The sequence below is a fragment of the Quercus robur genome, chromosome 4, assembly GCF_932294415.1.
Source record: "Quercus robur chromosome 4, dhQueRobu3.1, whole genome shotgun sequence".
Taxonomy (NCBI): domain Eukaryota; kingdom Viridiplantae; phylum Streptophyta; class Magnoliopsida; order Fagales; family Fagaceae; genus Quercus; species Quercus robur.
In genome coordinates this window covers 52117188-52132385 of record NC_065537.1, presented here as the reverse complement: position 1 = coordinate 52132385, position 15198 = coordinate 52117188, and positions in this window count along the sequence as shown.

Genomic DNA, 15198 nt, shown 5'->3' with positions numbered 1-15198 from the left:
AAATTGTCATTTGTGAATTTTTTTTCAAAATAAAAAATACAAATAACTAAAAAACTAATTCTAATAATGCATCATTGTCAACCTCTAGTATTGATATTTAAATTTTTTTAAATCTTTGAACAAAGAACTTCGCCCCCCTCCCCTAAGTTTTAATCCTGGTTCCATCCCTAGGTGCCATAACTTTGATGTGGCAAACTGTAAGTAATATAGAAAAAGTAATGGATTCATATAAAAGTGATAGACAATAAATCACAATTTACCACATATGATAGTTTTAAAATGTATGTGATAAAATGTGTGATTCTGATATTACTCTATTTAGTATCAATGAATAGTTATACAAAAAATTTAGTATCACCAAAAAAAATACATATTTTTGTCATGACTCTCTATGTGATTTTTTTTTTTTTTTTTTTTTTTTGAGAATCAACTCTTTATGTGATTGATACATAAAAAGTTATGAGTATATATAGAAGTAATATACAACCAATCATGGCTTATTACATAAGAGTTGTAGCAAAAGTTGTAAGTTTGCTTGTGGTAATAGAATAACTCATCTTATTCTCAATCATTGGGATGATACGGAGAAAACAAGAACAAGAAAGCAACTTTTGTCCGTAGTTCGAACTTGAAAATTTGTGTTTGTCTCTCCTCTAGACCTGTTCAAAGGTGGACAATCATTTGTCTTAGTAGTCAAGTAGGAATAGAAAAATAACACAAAACATATTAGGGTAGCACCAACATTGGGGGTGTAAACACCTTCCGATAGCTATTTTACAACCTAAGCCACCCAAAATCTACTACATCCAAGTTTGTAAACTTAAACAAATTTGCAACCTATGAATAGTAAGGTTGCATGTATGCAACCTTACTATTCATAGGTTGTAAATATATATATATATATATATATATTTATATATGTATATATAATTTTAATATGTAGTTGTGTGTGAAGAGAAAAAGTGAGTGGGGAAAAAGAGAGAGAATAATACTTTTTATTATTTTATTATGTAGTTTATATTATTTTATTGGGTTGTATGTAAAAATAAAAACTGAGATGTAGGGTGAGTTGTAAAATAGGTTAATAGATAAAATAGTGTTTGAGGATGCAAAATAGGTTTTTTTTTTTTTTTTTTTTTTTTTTTTTTTTTTTGCATCCCCGGATGCTAATGCTCTAAATAGCTATAAGCTATAAATTGCACTTTTTCAAAGAATAAAAATAAAAAATACATGGTAATGATCAATTGGCTTACACTTGGTTTCTCAACCAAAAAAAAAAAAAAAATTAAAAAAAAAAAAAGCTTACACTTACAAATTAATTATGGTTGTGTGTGATATATGTGTATAATTTTACTTTGTTTTTTGGTGAATAATTTTACTTTGTTTTTAAACATTATGATGGGTTAAGATAGCTTGACTCCGGTTAATTAATTCAATTACCCAAGTTGATTAATTAAATTAAATTGCATGCAAATTGTGAAGGCACCAACAAATGGGGAAGACCTCCCGCAAGGCAAAAACCTCACTGGATAATTTTAAGGTCACCACTCCTAAGAATCCACTAATTAATAATCAAGCGGTTACAAGTATGAGGAATCTTACCATTACCCTGACCTATCCCAAAATATCAACCTACAGTTGAACTTTCGCTCCAATACCCAATTGAACTTGATCTTGTAACAACCTTCTTTCTCTTAATGCACAAAATTCCAATCTATGACTAACCCTTTGGCATGGATCTCAGTACATGGCTAATTCCAGCAACTTGAATGGATGTTGTTAGCTACAAAGTTTTTTACTTCATCACCAATAAAGATCAGGAAGCACTTGGTTACAAAACCCTATGGCGTATAAACACAATAACTTCTCACAGAGAAAAATAAACTCTTGGTCTCTGTATTCATGTGTGACAGCTCTTAAAATAAGCCTTATATATGTTTAGAGTTGTGAGAAAAAAAACCCTAAACAAATACATAAGCTTGGGCCAAATTTCAGATCTGGAAAACTAAAAATCATAATTCTCGATAGATTGAGCTTCTTATATAGTCTTGATAGTAGAATCTATCGAGCTATCTATCGAGACTTAATGAAATAGCTTTTCTTCACTTGTTTCTTGGATCAATCTTCTTGTCTTTAATACGAACACTTGATATGCTTGAACATATTTCTTGATGTATTAAACCCAACTTAAATTTACCCAATTACAAGTAAAGTGCATTTTGTCAAAGGATTAGCTAATTATATAAAATTATGACCCTAACAATCTCCCCCTTTGGCAATCTATGACAAAACCACAAACATAATCATGAGAGAAGTATAAACACCAATCTTCATAACTATTACACAAAAGTACAAAAGTCTAACTATTATTGTGGACACAAGGAATCGTTTTGGAGTCGTCATCTAGTTTTTGCAATGGTCTAGAAACCATATATATAGCGTCCTTTTCGATGAATGACCATTGATTTTACTACTAGAGTATGGGTTCGGAGTTTAGGTACGCTCTTGGGAAGGTATTAGGCACCAAAGATCGCCCAACCCTAAGGTTGGCCTCCCATCATTGTGTCTTAATCTTAACTTTATTAAAAATTAGTTCAACACTTGTATTCTAGACTCACACACACACTAACATGAATCTAGCAAACAACATGACATCTTTATCCCTAAACAAGCATGTTTATCTATCCACAAAGCAAAAGAAAGCCAAACACATATAAAAAAAACCTAGCATTCATCTAACATGGCAAAAACCCTATCATACATCACATATCATAAACAAGGCATTAACACATTATAAACCCTAAGCATACTTCATCAGATCGTCAAAATAAAACCAACACAAATGCATGGACATTTCTAATGCATAACTTACCCTTTACTTACCTTTCAGCAACACAGCACCTATGGTATTAATGCATGGACATGTGAATGAATGGCATAGCATAAAAGCAAGAAATAAATATAAAAACCCTAATCTAAGCATGTTAGAGACAACAAGCACATAAGACAGAAGCACAAACATGTATGAACATGTGAAAAGGCTTTAAACAAGTACAAAACATATGAAACAAACCAAACAAACAACATAAGGAATCTGGATTAGGGTTTTTGGGCAAGCACCTACGTACACAGCCTGAAGCCTGCGTACGCATGCTCATGGCATGCGTGTGTGGGACTTACCCAAATCCCTAACCCAGAAACACGAAATGGAAAATAGGGCACAAGCAAGAAAACACTAATTCTAACAACCTAACATGCTCAGAACATAAACAGAACTATATACTAATCTAGGCAAACATGCATAAACATAAACCAAACCGAAAACAAGATTAAAACAAGAAAAGAAAGACAGAAAATTAAAAGAAAAGTTAGAAAGAATACCTTAAAGGAAAAGCTCCTAGGCTTGATTTTTGACCGTTTCCCTTAGTCAAATCTATCACAATTCAATAAAATAGTAATTAGAAACTTTAAACTAAAAGGATTGGGGCTAGAGAAAGTCTCAATCAAATAAAATTGCTTTGAGGGTGTTTTGTGAAAAACTCCCTTTTGATTCACTATTTTCTACTGAATCTTAGAATTTTCTAGTGAATCTTAGGTTTTTCCTGTGGGATTTCTGTGTGTCTTGAAAATGTACCATGTAAGGCTTTTTATAGTTGAAAAAATGGGGTTTGGAACAGCCCCAAGTGATGTAGGATTCATTCAAACCTCAGCCATTATTGTAGAAAACTTGTCTTTCTTATACTTCTGAAACCCTAGCTGCGTACGCAGGAATGTGCCTGTGTATGCATGCTTTGGTCTGCGTACGCAGGTTGTGACCCATGTACGCAGACCGATGGCTACTTTGGTCATTTTACATCCAAAAATAAATTTTTACTCATTTAAAAAGTTATATTTTTCATTTTAATACTCCTCAAGTCAATTTAGTATTTGATTAGGCTCTAAACTAGCCTTAGACCTTAGAGTTTGAGCATCATTAGGGAACGGGGACTTGAGTTGTAAGATGTACAAAATGCAATGTCTACAATTACTATGAACTCTTGAAAAACTTTGCAAGAAAAGAGATCATGGCATGAGAGACTTGCAACCTGTCTTATGTGAAACACTTAAACAAGATCCATCAAGTCATCAAGTGTGAAATGTAGACAAGTTATATAAAAGAAGAAACATGTGCTTAAAGAGAAAAAAAAAAAAAAAAAAAACACATGTAAGATAAATGTGAAGAAACATACATCATATATATATGTGTGTGTGTGTGTGTTAAGAAGTACAACAATGTATGTAAAAGTTTGGCAACCAGCTATGCATCACTCCTCCGAATAGATTCCTTACTGATGGCACCCATGGCATAGGAAGGAGTAAAGAGAGGAATAGTGGCGTGCACGTATGAGAGGATGCGTGTGATAGCTGAAGGAAAGATGAGCTTATCACGTGTAGTAGTGTCTCAATAGATATTTATCGTAGATTCTATCATGTGTGAAGGAAAATCTATAGAAAGAACCTCCATGAGAGTGAAGAAAACGAGCACGAGGCTCAATGATAGTGTTATAGTGTGACCGTTGTGTGAGAACAAAGGTCATCACCATATTAAGGATCCTTGGACCCTTAGAAAACTCAATTGTGTAGAAATTTAGAGTTTCTCTCCACACCATGGCTTTCTCACAAAATAGTAAGGCCATCTCGTCTCGAGAGATAGAATGGAGACAAATGTGTCTAGGGTAGTCCAAACGACCTACTTTAAGGACATGTAGTACTTTTGAAAGGAACTTCGGGATGACTATGATACGTGTACCTCATAATACTATAATAAACCTATGCACAGAGGTATCGATAGTGTGCATTTTGGAGTAGAACTCTTAAATGAATACACCGAGACACCTGTTGGGTATCTCACATAGAGAAGCCCAACTTCGAGAGCTAAACGCACCAAGTAGAGGAGTGTTTGGAAAATCAAACAGAATGACCTAGCATTTCGAATGAATTGCCAGGTTAGAGAAGTTCTCATAGAAGTCCTGTTTGGCCTTTTCATCACGGAACCTCATAGAATCAGGAATGAAGGGAGAAGAAGATGAAGAAGAAGAACCACGACATGAGATCGGGTTCTTGGAAGGAATAGATTTCTTGGGTGCCAAAGACAAGAAGCTAAATAGAGAAAGAAAAAGAAAAGGAGAAACATAGCAGAAGGCAAGGCTTAGGAAAGAAGGAAAAAAAAAGAAGTACAATGCATGAACAGGTTACGTGCAAAAATAATTGCATCATGGGCAAAAATTCAATCCAAACTATAGCACTCACATTGTTTAATCAAGCACACAACCTAGAGTACATGAAAACATGATTATAATGCTAGAGAATGCAATGCATGAACATGTGAGAACAAATTAACATCACCCAACCCAAAAATTTCACTAATAACTCAAAACCCAAAAATTTCCCCAAAACTTGAAAACCTAGATCTAAATGCATGAAATGCATGTGGAATGAGAAAAAGAAGAGTTTTAGAACACTTACCAGAGGATTGAAGTCGAAAAAATGATGGGAATGACAATTTTAGTGAAAATAGTGGTTTGGATCAAGAGAGAAGAGAGAGATATCGAGATATTTAAGTTTGAGCAAAACCAGGTCGAACCTTAGATATATATAGAAAAACGCAACTCGATAGATCGAGAAGGTATCAAGTTGGTATCAAGAACAAAAACTCAATAGATCGAGAGTTATCGAGGAGGTATCGATGGCAAAAGGTTCTCAATAGATTGAGGAGGTATCGAGCATCTATGGAGTAGACAGAGACTCCAGAGAATTGGCTCGATGGATCGAGCTATCTATCGAGAGGTATCGAGAACAAACCCAGAAATCTCGACAGAAAAGACATGTATCGAGGTGCTATTAAGCTTCTATCGAGGAGGTATCAAGCATTTATCGAGAAGCCTAAAATAAGGTTTTTCAAGGGGAAAAATAACACAAGATGAATGCAATCAAGATAGACACCAAAACAAGCAATGAAGAAGCATGTTAAGCACTTAAACACATCATCAACTCTAGATACAAAGCATTCCTAGATCAAAACACACTAAACAAGTCTGACCAACTTTATTTTCAAAAACAATTTTAGATAGTTTAAAGAGCACATACTACCACATGTATTCCTTGTGATAGCCAAATCACATTGTACCTGTACAATAGTATCAACAGTAGCAAATAGTACGCGTATTGTGTGTGAAACTTTTGCAAGAAAGCATAAGTAATCCATTACATGAAGAGTAATGATATTAGAGGATCAATTACATCCACATAATCATAATTGTTTGATAGGGACCATCACCTTTAAAGTACATCCTATAACTCCCACATCTCCTAGAAACACGCTTGCAACCATATTTAAAAGCATTTTGATTCCTTTTTCTTTTTATGTTCTTTGCATATATATTTTTTTTCTTTTAAGTATATCATGTATGGGCATATAAAAGAGAGAAAAGAAATACCCAATTATGTAAGCTAAACATCTTGTTTTTGTTGTGCAAGTGCTACATCTTACCGAGCACAACTTTTGTGAGTTGCACACAGATGTTTTATGATTGACGAGTTTTAGTGGTGAGATGGTTATTTATGTCTTCTCTTAGGATTTTTTAGCCATTCCTGTCAAAAAGAGTAATTAAGATATGAATGATAAAAGATCAACCAAAACATACAAATCACATAAACGAGCCACAAAGCTCACATTGCTTAGTTGTTCATGAAAATGCTCACAAAACTAAAACTGAAATACATAGAGTTTTACAATTGTTTTTACGATGTTTTATATTTTAAAATCATTGCATAACATCTTCATTATCGATCCTACAAACTACATCTCTTTTAACGTACATAGCCAAGCAATCATTCATCCATTGATCTCCCATTTGATTGATTTATTTCAAATTTATTAAAATTTAAATGGGCTTTTTCTAAGGTGTAAGATTAACAAATTTTTACTTTTGTTGTTGGGCTTTTCTTTTTTTCCTTTTCTTTTTTTTTTTATTCCAAATTTTAGATAAAATTGGTTTGTTATTGAGCCACTTTTTGTGTGTGTGTGTGTGTGTGTGTGTGTGTGTGTGTGTGTGTTTAAAAAGACCAAGACATTAATAAGAGGATCATATTCAAACTTATTTCAGTTGGACTTAAAAAAAAAAAAAAGGTAAAACACATTGTATATATATATTTTTTCGGCTAGTTCTAGTGGTTCATTTGAACCCCCTGGCTCCAAGCAAAGCTGCCCCTGACCTGACCTACTTTAAAAAAAAATTATTTATAAAGTTTTTAATTTTTTTTTTTTACCCTTCTAAAATAAAATTTTGAAAACCCTGACCCTAATTTTTTTTTTTTTTTTTAAACAACCAACTGAAATTAACTTAAATATGATCATCTTAGTGCTATTTTTACAATATTTTTCACAATAATTTCACAATAAAAGTTAAGTAGTAAGTTGTAACTGGTTTTTATCTGAACTTATAGCTAACATAACTTTTTTACTTACCTTTAACCACTTGCCATCTAGATTTTGTTGTAAATTTTTTGTGAAAGTGTTGTGTCAATAACACTACTCTTAAAATATTTAATTTTATAAAAAAGAGAAAAACTATTACAAACTTGTGCTCATTCGTTAAAAAAATAAAAAATCTCTCTCGAACTTTGGCTCACTTTGGCATTGATAGTGGAATGAAGTTATTTTTCCATGCACTTTTCTTCTACATCTTTGTTCTATTAAATGCATGATTAGTTATTTGACAAGAATGTATAATTAGTTATTTAATTCTATTTGTTTATGCATTCAATAGTTATTGTCTTACCGATCTTTAAACTATTAATACTTTCTTTAAAGTATTGTAAAATATAGTTGTATTGTATACTAAATTGTATGAGAGTGGTATATAAAGAAAAAAAAATTTAGTCAATTTATTTTTTGCATCCCTACCCACGAAAAATTCCTAGCTCAGCCAATGTTGATCCCCTAGAAAAAAAATACTAGAGCTGTTACTGGTTCTAACACAAAAGCACACTATAAACTTCATTTAAAATTTATGGTAACTTATGGTCAAAAAAAAATTTATGGTAACTTTTAAAGAAAGATGGGGCAGGTCATTCTATACACCACACACTCTCCAAAATCATAAATTGTAGCAATATGGTGTTCCCACAAGTTTCAATATATCTACAAGTTTTAAAGTATATCTAATTTACAACCTACAAGCTTTGGTATTAGCTGGATGGTTCTAACATTCATTCATTTCTTGTCCTGAGAGTAGCTCCAAGGAGTTGGGATAATAATAGAATGTTTTTTAATTCGTCACTTGCTGCCTGACAAATAATAAATCTAAGGTTTGAGTTTTCGATTAAATTTCATGGCATCTGCGTATAATGAGACAAGAAGGGTAACGAAAGTCAGTGAGATTAGATTACACTCAATACATGTAGCAGTTCCTAATAAATAAATTAAAAAAAAATAAATTAAAAAAAGAAGAAGAAGTAACATAGCTTCACTAAACTTTGTTTGTTTGTTTCGCTTATTATATTGTACAAGTTTCATTATTAATTATACTAAATAAATAAATCATAGTAATTTAATTGAGTAAGTGACCCAGGCTTCAATCTCTACCTATACCAAAAATTAATTGGTATCTTGATCTGATAATAAAAAGCATAATCATTAGAGGTGTCAATATTTGACACGACCTGCGAACACGACATGAGTATTTGCGGGATAGGGTTGGGTCTTAGCGGGTTTTGGTCATAAATGGGTCGACATGAAAGCGACATTATAGAAAAAATGAATCATAAGCAGGTCAATTCACGTGACCCGCAATAGACATCTTTAATACGTCAATTTATTTGTGTCAACCTGAAATGACCCATTTAACACACCTTGTTTAATTCATATAACAAATAAATATTCATTTTATTTTAGATTTATCAAATACCTTTTACATCCAACCTATATTTTAAAATTAAAAAGAAAAGTGAGTAATTACAAAAACTTATAAGTGATGTAATTGTAAATTGAAACTTTACAAATACTAGATCTCTAAACCCTACAAACCTTAAATCTCTAAACCTTTTTTATAATTTGTTAAACTATGTTATTTTGAACGTGGATTGAAAACTTGAAGTGTATGCACTACTTTTGAGATGTAAATAACTTAATTCTATATAAATATTATATTTAATATTAAGCGGGTTGAAATGGGTTGTGCCATATTCATGTCAACCCAACACAACCCATTTATTAAGCGTATCAAGTGGATAGAGTTGTGTCAACCCATTTCATTAAAAAGTTAGGTTATGGTTGAAGGATCATATCAAGTGGGTCAGGTTCGAGTTGAGGCATTTAGTCAAATACTCTACCTCAACACGACATGAACACAACACACTAATCCAAATTGACATCCCTAACAATCATCATAAGCCGTAACATAGGTTGAAATTTTATAAAATAAATAAATAAATAAATTATAGTAATTGTCTTTCCATGGCCCAAATTTCCCTCACACATTTCAATTAATTTTGAAATTCATAAAATATTATTCGAGAATATCTGCGAGGCTAAAAAATGAGATTAACAAAACCCGCAGGATCAAACAATTCTGGTTTAAATATCTTATAAATTTTCAACTTTAATTTTCTCTAAATTACTTAAGTGAAAGGAATATAAACTTTTATTATTTGTCACAAAAATATATAGGGAAAAATAACTTTTAGAATATATTAATAATGATTAAAAATAAAGAATTGATTGTAAGCTTATCTACCCAAATGTAAATAAAATTAAAATTAAATGAAAAACACAAATCCTTCCTTTTAGACACATAAATAAATAGTCATTAAAAAAGTTTAAAATCTGTGCTATGTATCCAAGAGTTAGACTCTTTTGGATATACACTACTGTTAGTTTCTTTAAGATATTTTCTCCTCTCTCCGTGTTAAAATACTTAGTATTCTCAAAAAAAAAAAAAAGTAAATAGTCATTAAGCACATACAAATTCATGGACAAAAAAAGATTGAAAGAGAAATTCTTCGTTTTAGACATATAAAGTCTTACTGGGTCTAATTGTTCTTAGGACTTCAAGGTCGAGGTCTACGGGGCCTGTGTAGCTTCTTCCCTTTCAACATTTTGATAAATGCAAGGGAACATACAACCAGCAATAAACACATGAAATGGCAATGTTCTGATCATGAGCGAATTGCAATGTTCCGTGCAATGTTCCATGCATTCTCTTTCAAACCTGTAGTCTCCATTAATATCTTTAAGTTTAGGAGATGAAAAGACACTTTTAGGGTCATTAAAAGATGGATGGAGATGTGGATAGAAATTCATAATGTCAATGGAGTGGGGAGGAAGGCTAGAAGGCAAAGGGTGATTAGCTTGTGCTACAGTAAGTGTAAGCATAACCCATGCCATTATAATCAAATCAGGACTCCACATTCTATTACCCATATCTTGAGAGAACTTGAAAGTTGAATTCTAAAGAAAAATTCATAGACTTTGATCCTTATATAGTGAGTTTTAGAATAATGAGTTCTAAATTAGTTTTAAATTAAATATAGTTTTAAAGTGATTTTGACTCAGAAAAATGTTTTTTTTTTTTTTTTTTTTTTTTTTTTTTTTTCAATCAGAAAGTTTGATATAAAATGAAAAATATACAATAGAACCAAAAAGAAAATCATATTTACCAAGACTTTCTTTGCAATATTTTAATATGAAATTATGATTATATGTCGTTTTAACATTTTTAATTAGGATCTTAGGGCCCGTTTAGTTGGGGGTGAAATAGGGAAGATAGAAAATAAATGAAAGAAAACTGAAAAAGAAAACTAATTTTATGGGTGTTTAGTTGGAAAGAAGATGAGGATGAAAAATTGGTAGGGCCTATGTGTTTGTTCCCTTTGCCCACCAAAATTCTATCTCTACAATTTGGGGTGAAAATAGAAGGGAGAGGAAATCAATGTCTAAACTACCCTCCTTTCATCCTTTTAGGTAGGGGTGCCAATTCGAGTTAGTGTGCCAGGGTATGTATCATGTCGAGGTAAGGGTATTCAATTAAATGTCTCAATCCAAACCTGGCCCTTTTTAATAATCGTGTCATAACTCTTCAACCCTAACTCAACCTGTTAATGAAGTGGGTTGACATGACCCGACCCATTTAACACGCTTAATAAATGGGCCATGTTGGATTGACACAAATGTGACACAACCCACTTAATATTAATATAACATCTTTATAGAAAATAGTTCTTTACATCCCGGAAGTAATGCATGCATTTCATGTCTTCAACCCACATTAACATAATTCAACAAAAATATAACATCTATACAGAAATAAGTTCTTTACACTCCAAAAGAAATGCATACACTTCAATTCAAATTCAAAATAACATAGTTCAACAAAAATATAACATTCACATAACTTGCCAAGTGCTAAGTATCAATATTAAAAGAGTTTGTGCAAACAGTAGACTGATCATGATTAGAGTGTACAAAGTTTCAATTTCCAATTATATTATTTGTAAGTTTCTAGAATTACTCACTTTTCTTTTTAAGTTTAAAATATAGGTTGGATATAAAAGGTATTTGATAAATCTAAAATAAAATGAAAATTTATTTGTTATACGAGTTAAACGGGTTGTGTTAAATGTGTCATTTCAGGTTAATACAAATATATTGGTGTGTCAAATGTGTTTGTTGCGAGTCACGCAAGTTGACCCGCTTATGACACGTTTCTTATCGTGTCACTTTCGGGTCAACCCATTTATGACCCAAACTCACTAAGGCCCAACCCTAACACACAAAAACTTATGTCATGTTCATGTTGTATTTGCGAGTTGGGTCAAACATTGACACCCCTACTTTTAGGTGTTGGTCCTATTAATAGCTTCTTCTTCTTCTTCTTCTTCTCTCTCTCTCTCTCTCTCTTTTCGGAGGTGTGATTGACTTGTTGGTTGCTTTTTATTTTTTTCCTTGCTTTCCTAGGCATGATATTGCATATAGGTTGTGCGGGTGTTTTTTTTTTTTTTACTTTTTTTTGGCATGACTTTTTTTTTTTTAATAAATTTGGGTGATTGCCTTTTCTTTCTTTCTTTCTTTTTTGTTTTTTTTTTGTTTTGTTTTTTTTTTTTTCATTTGGCATCATTTTCAACAAGAACATATGAGCAAGACTGTGAAACACAGACTGAACCTACGGTCTGACCGAATTAACCGAAAACTGTTCGTCAATACGGGTTTTTAACTCTCAAGAACCAGCTTATACAAGAAAAGCAGTGAACTGTGCAAACCGCGGTCGAACCTCCTGAGTTTGAAAACCGTTGACGGTTCTTGTGATTCAGATCTGGATTTTATTTTTGATACTTATCACCATTGTTGATGCTTCAAACTACTGTGAGATGCTGTTAGACCTTTAGATCGCATCGCCTCTCTTCTTGTTCTCTGTCTCACTCATGCTTTCTCTCTCATTTTTCTATGTTTTTTGCCTTTTGTTGTTTCTATTTCTGTATCTGGACTCTAGAGTTGCTTTGTAGATGCTGGAGATGGTGAAGTAATGCTTGGCTACATCTACTAACTGACCAACCACTTTCTTCTTGGGTTTTGTTTTGTATTTAAGCTGTTATTTAATGAGTAGACTTCTTCTTCTTCTTTTCTAAGCTTTTTCTTTTTAAGTCTTTTATCTTTTTGTTTTCCACTTTTATATTTCATTGGAAAGTTGACCGTTCAAATGGGCTTGAGCATCAAGGCATGGGCTAGTTTAATTTGTGCCTAAGGCATGGGCTTAAATTAATTATGATATCATCACGGTTCAACCTTGATTCGACCTTAAAAACCTTAAACCTTTCCTTTTTCGGTTCATTGAACGATCCGGATCTGAAAACCATGCATATGAGTAAATTTATACAAACTCATTTTTTTTTATCCTTATATTTTTTCATTTCCAACCAAACATAAATAAGGAAAACTAAAATCTCTTCTATCCTCATATTTTTCTATCTATTCCTTATAGGGATGGCAATTTTTGCTCGACCCGCAGGTACCCGGCTCGGCCCGACCCTAATGGGTCAGATTTTACCTGGCCCGATAAAGAATAGGGTTGGGTTTGGGTTTTTTTAAAAAAACCTGAAGCAGGTCCGGGTTTTGAGAAAAACCCGGCCCGAACCCAAACCCGACCCGACCCGCTTAGTTTAGCTAAAATTACCAAAAAACCTAACTATATATATTACCATATATCTAACCCTAAGTCTCACTCTTCTCTCATTCTACCCTCACTTAGCAGCTGCCCCTCTCTGCCTCTCATGCCTCAACCTTAGTTTCTAGTTTCCACTCTCACTCTCAATCTCAACTCAAGCGATCAAGCCCCATGCAAGCCTTCCCTCAAGCGACCAAGAAAATCCTCGCCAACAAGCCCAGCCACCATGAACTGCCCCTCACCAGTTACAGACCCACCACAGGATGGGTTGGGGTTTTTTTATTTTCGTGTTTTTGTGAGCAAATTTTGGGTTTGGGTTTTGTTTTTGTGAGCCAAATTTGTTGGTTTTTTTTTTTTTTTTTTGTATGTTGTTGGTGGGATTTTCAGATTTGCTAGTTTTATTTTTGGATTTGCAAAATTTCTGGGTTTGTTAGATCTTGGCATCCATTTGGATGCCAAGAAAATTGCCAGGAAAATGTTGTTTTGTGATGATTTGTGCTTTTGGGTTTTTACCAATTTCTTTGTTTGTGATTTTGGGTTGGGGCCCGCGGGCCCCACGGGCTCCGACGAGACGAGTTCGAGTGCAACCAAAAAAACCCGTTTATTAAACGGGCCGGGTTCGGGTTATGGATATATGCCCGCGGGTCGGGTATAAAGAAACCCGGCCCGAACCCGATCCGTTGTCATTCCTAATTCCTTATTTTCTATTCTCTCACTATTCTACTCTTCCAATCAAACGAACCCTTAGTATTGACATATTTCATGCCAAATTATTTGCATTTCCTCGCCATAATTTATAACGTAGTTTAACGCGGTGACTTTTGGATTCCTCGTAATCGAACAAATGTGGGTAAATCATGTTAGTTATTGGCTAGAGGTTATGAATTTTATTTTTTATCTTTTATTTACAAGCTTATGACTCCAAGCTTATGAATTTTAATAGCACCCTCTCCAAGGAAAAGAAGTAAACCTCGTTATTATTGTAAATTTATGGTTTGCACTCTTTAATAAAAACCATGTGGCTCTCCTCCATTTTGTTGATATTATTTTATTAGTTTTTTCAATAAGAGAATATGAATTTCGCAAACAATTAGTTGCATCTCTTAAAAGAGTATTTTCATTTTCATTTAAAATTTATAAAATCATTTCTTATTAACTCAAAATAACATATATTAAAATACATTCCAAAATACCATGGGTTAATCATTTTTTTATTAACTCAAAATAGCATATGTTAGAATTTATAAAATTGTTTCTTATTAAATATAAAATAGAATTAAATTCAATTAAAAATATATATTAGAAAAATGACATATAAAATTGTGATCTCTCAAAAGCTTATATCACGTAATATCAAAAGGTTAACTAATGAAACCTTAGGTCAAAATTGGTCCGGCGTGTGGGTTAGTTTAACTGGATATTTGCTATTCCATGCCAAATTTTCTAGTATTTTCTGACTGTCATTTATAATAATATATTCTACACATTTGTGGGTTCCTTGGAGAGGGTGTCACTGCCCCGTTTACCTTCCCTTCCATTTCTCTTGACGTCACAAGCTTGTAAATAATTAAAAATTAAAATTCATGATCCCTAACCAATAACAAACATGGCTTAATTATATTTGTTTGGATTCAAGAAATCCAAAAGTCATTATTCCAAAATTGCTCTTTTTTAAAATAATTTTTTTATTAAATAAAACTATTCATTTATCAAATTTTATTTTTAATTTAAAATAATTTCAACCCTTTCAAACTCTTTCCTTTGCCCTTAGAGTCACAAAATGGTAAATAACTCAAAATATAATGCATGACCGCTAGTTTCAGACATTACTTAGCCAAATTTTATTTAGTTTCAATTATATATATATATATATATATATATATATATTTGTTAGTAATCTGAGCAAAATATGATATGATATTTTTCCTAAATTTTATTTCTTTCACTAAATATGAAATTTGATTAGTAAGTATTAAATTATGATTGTGTGTATATAAAA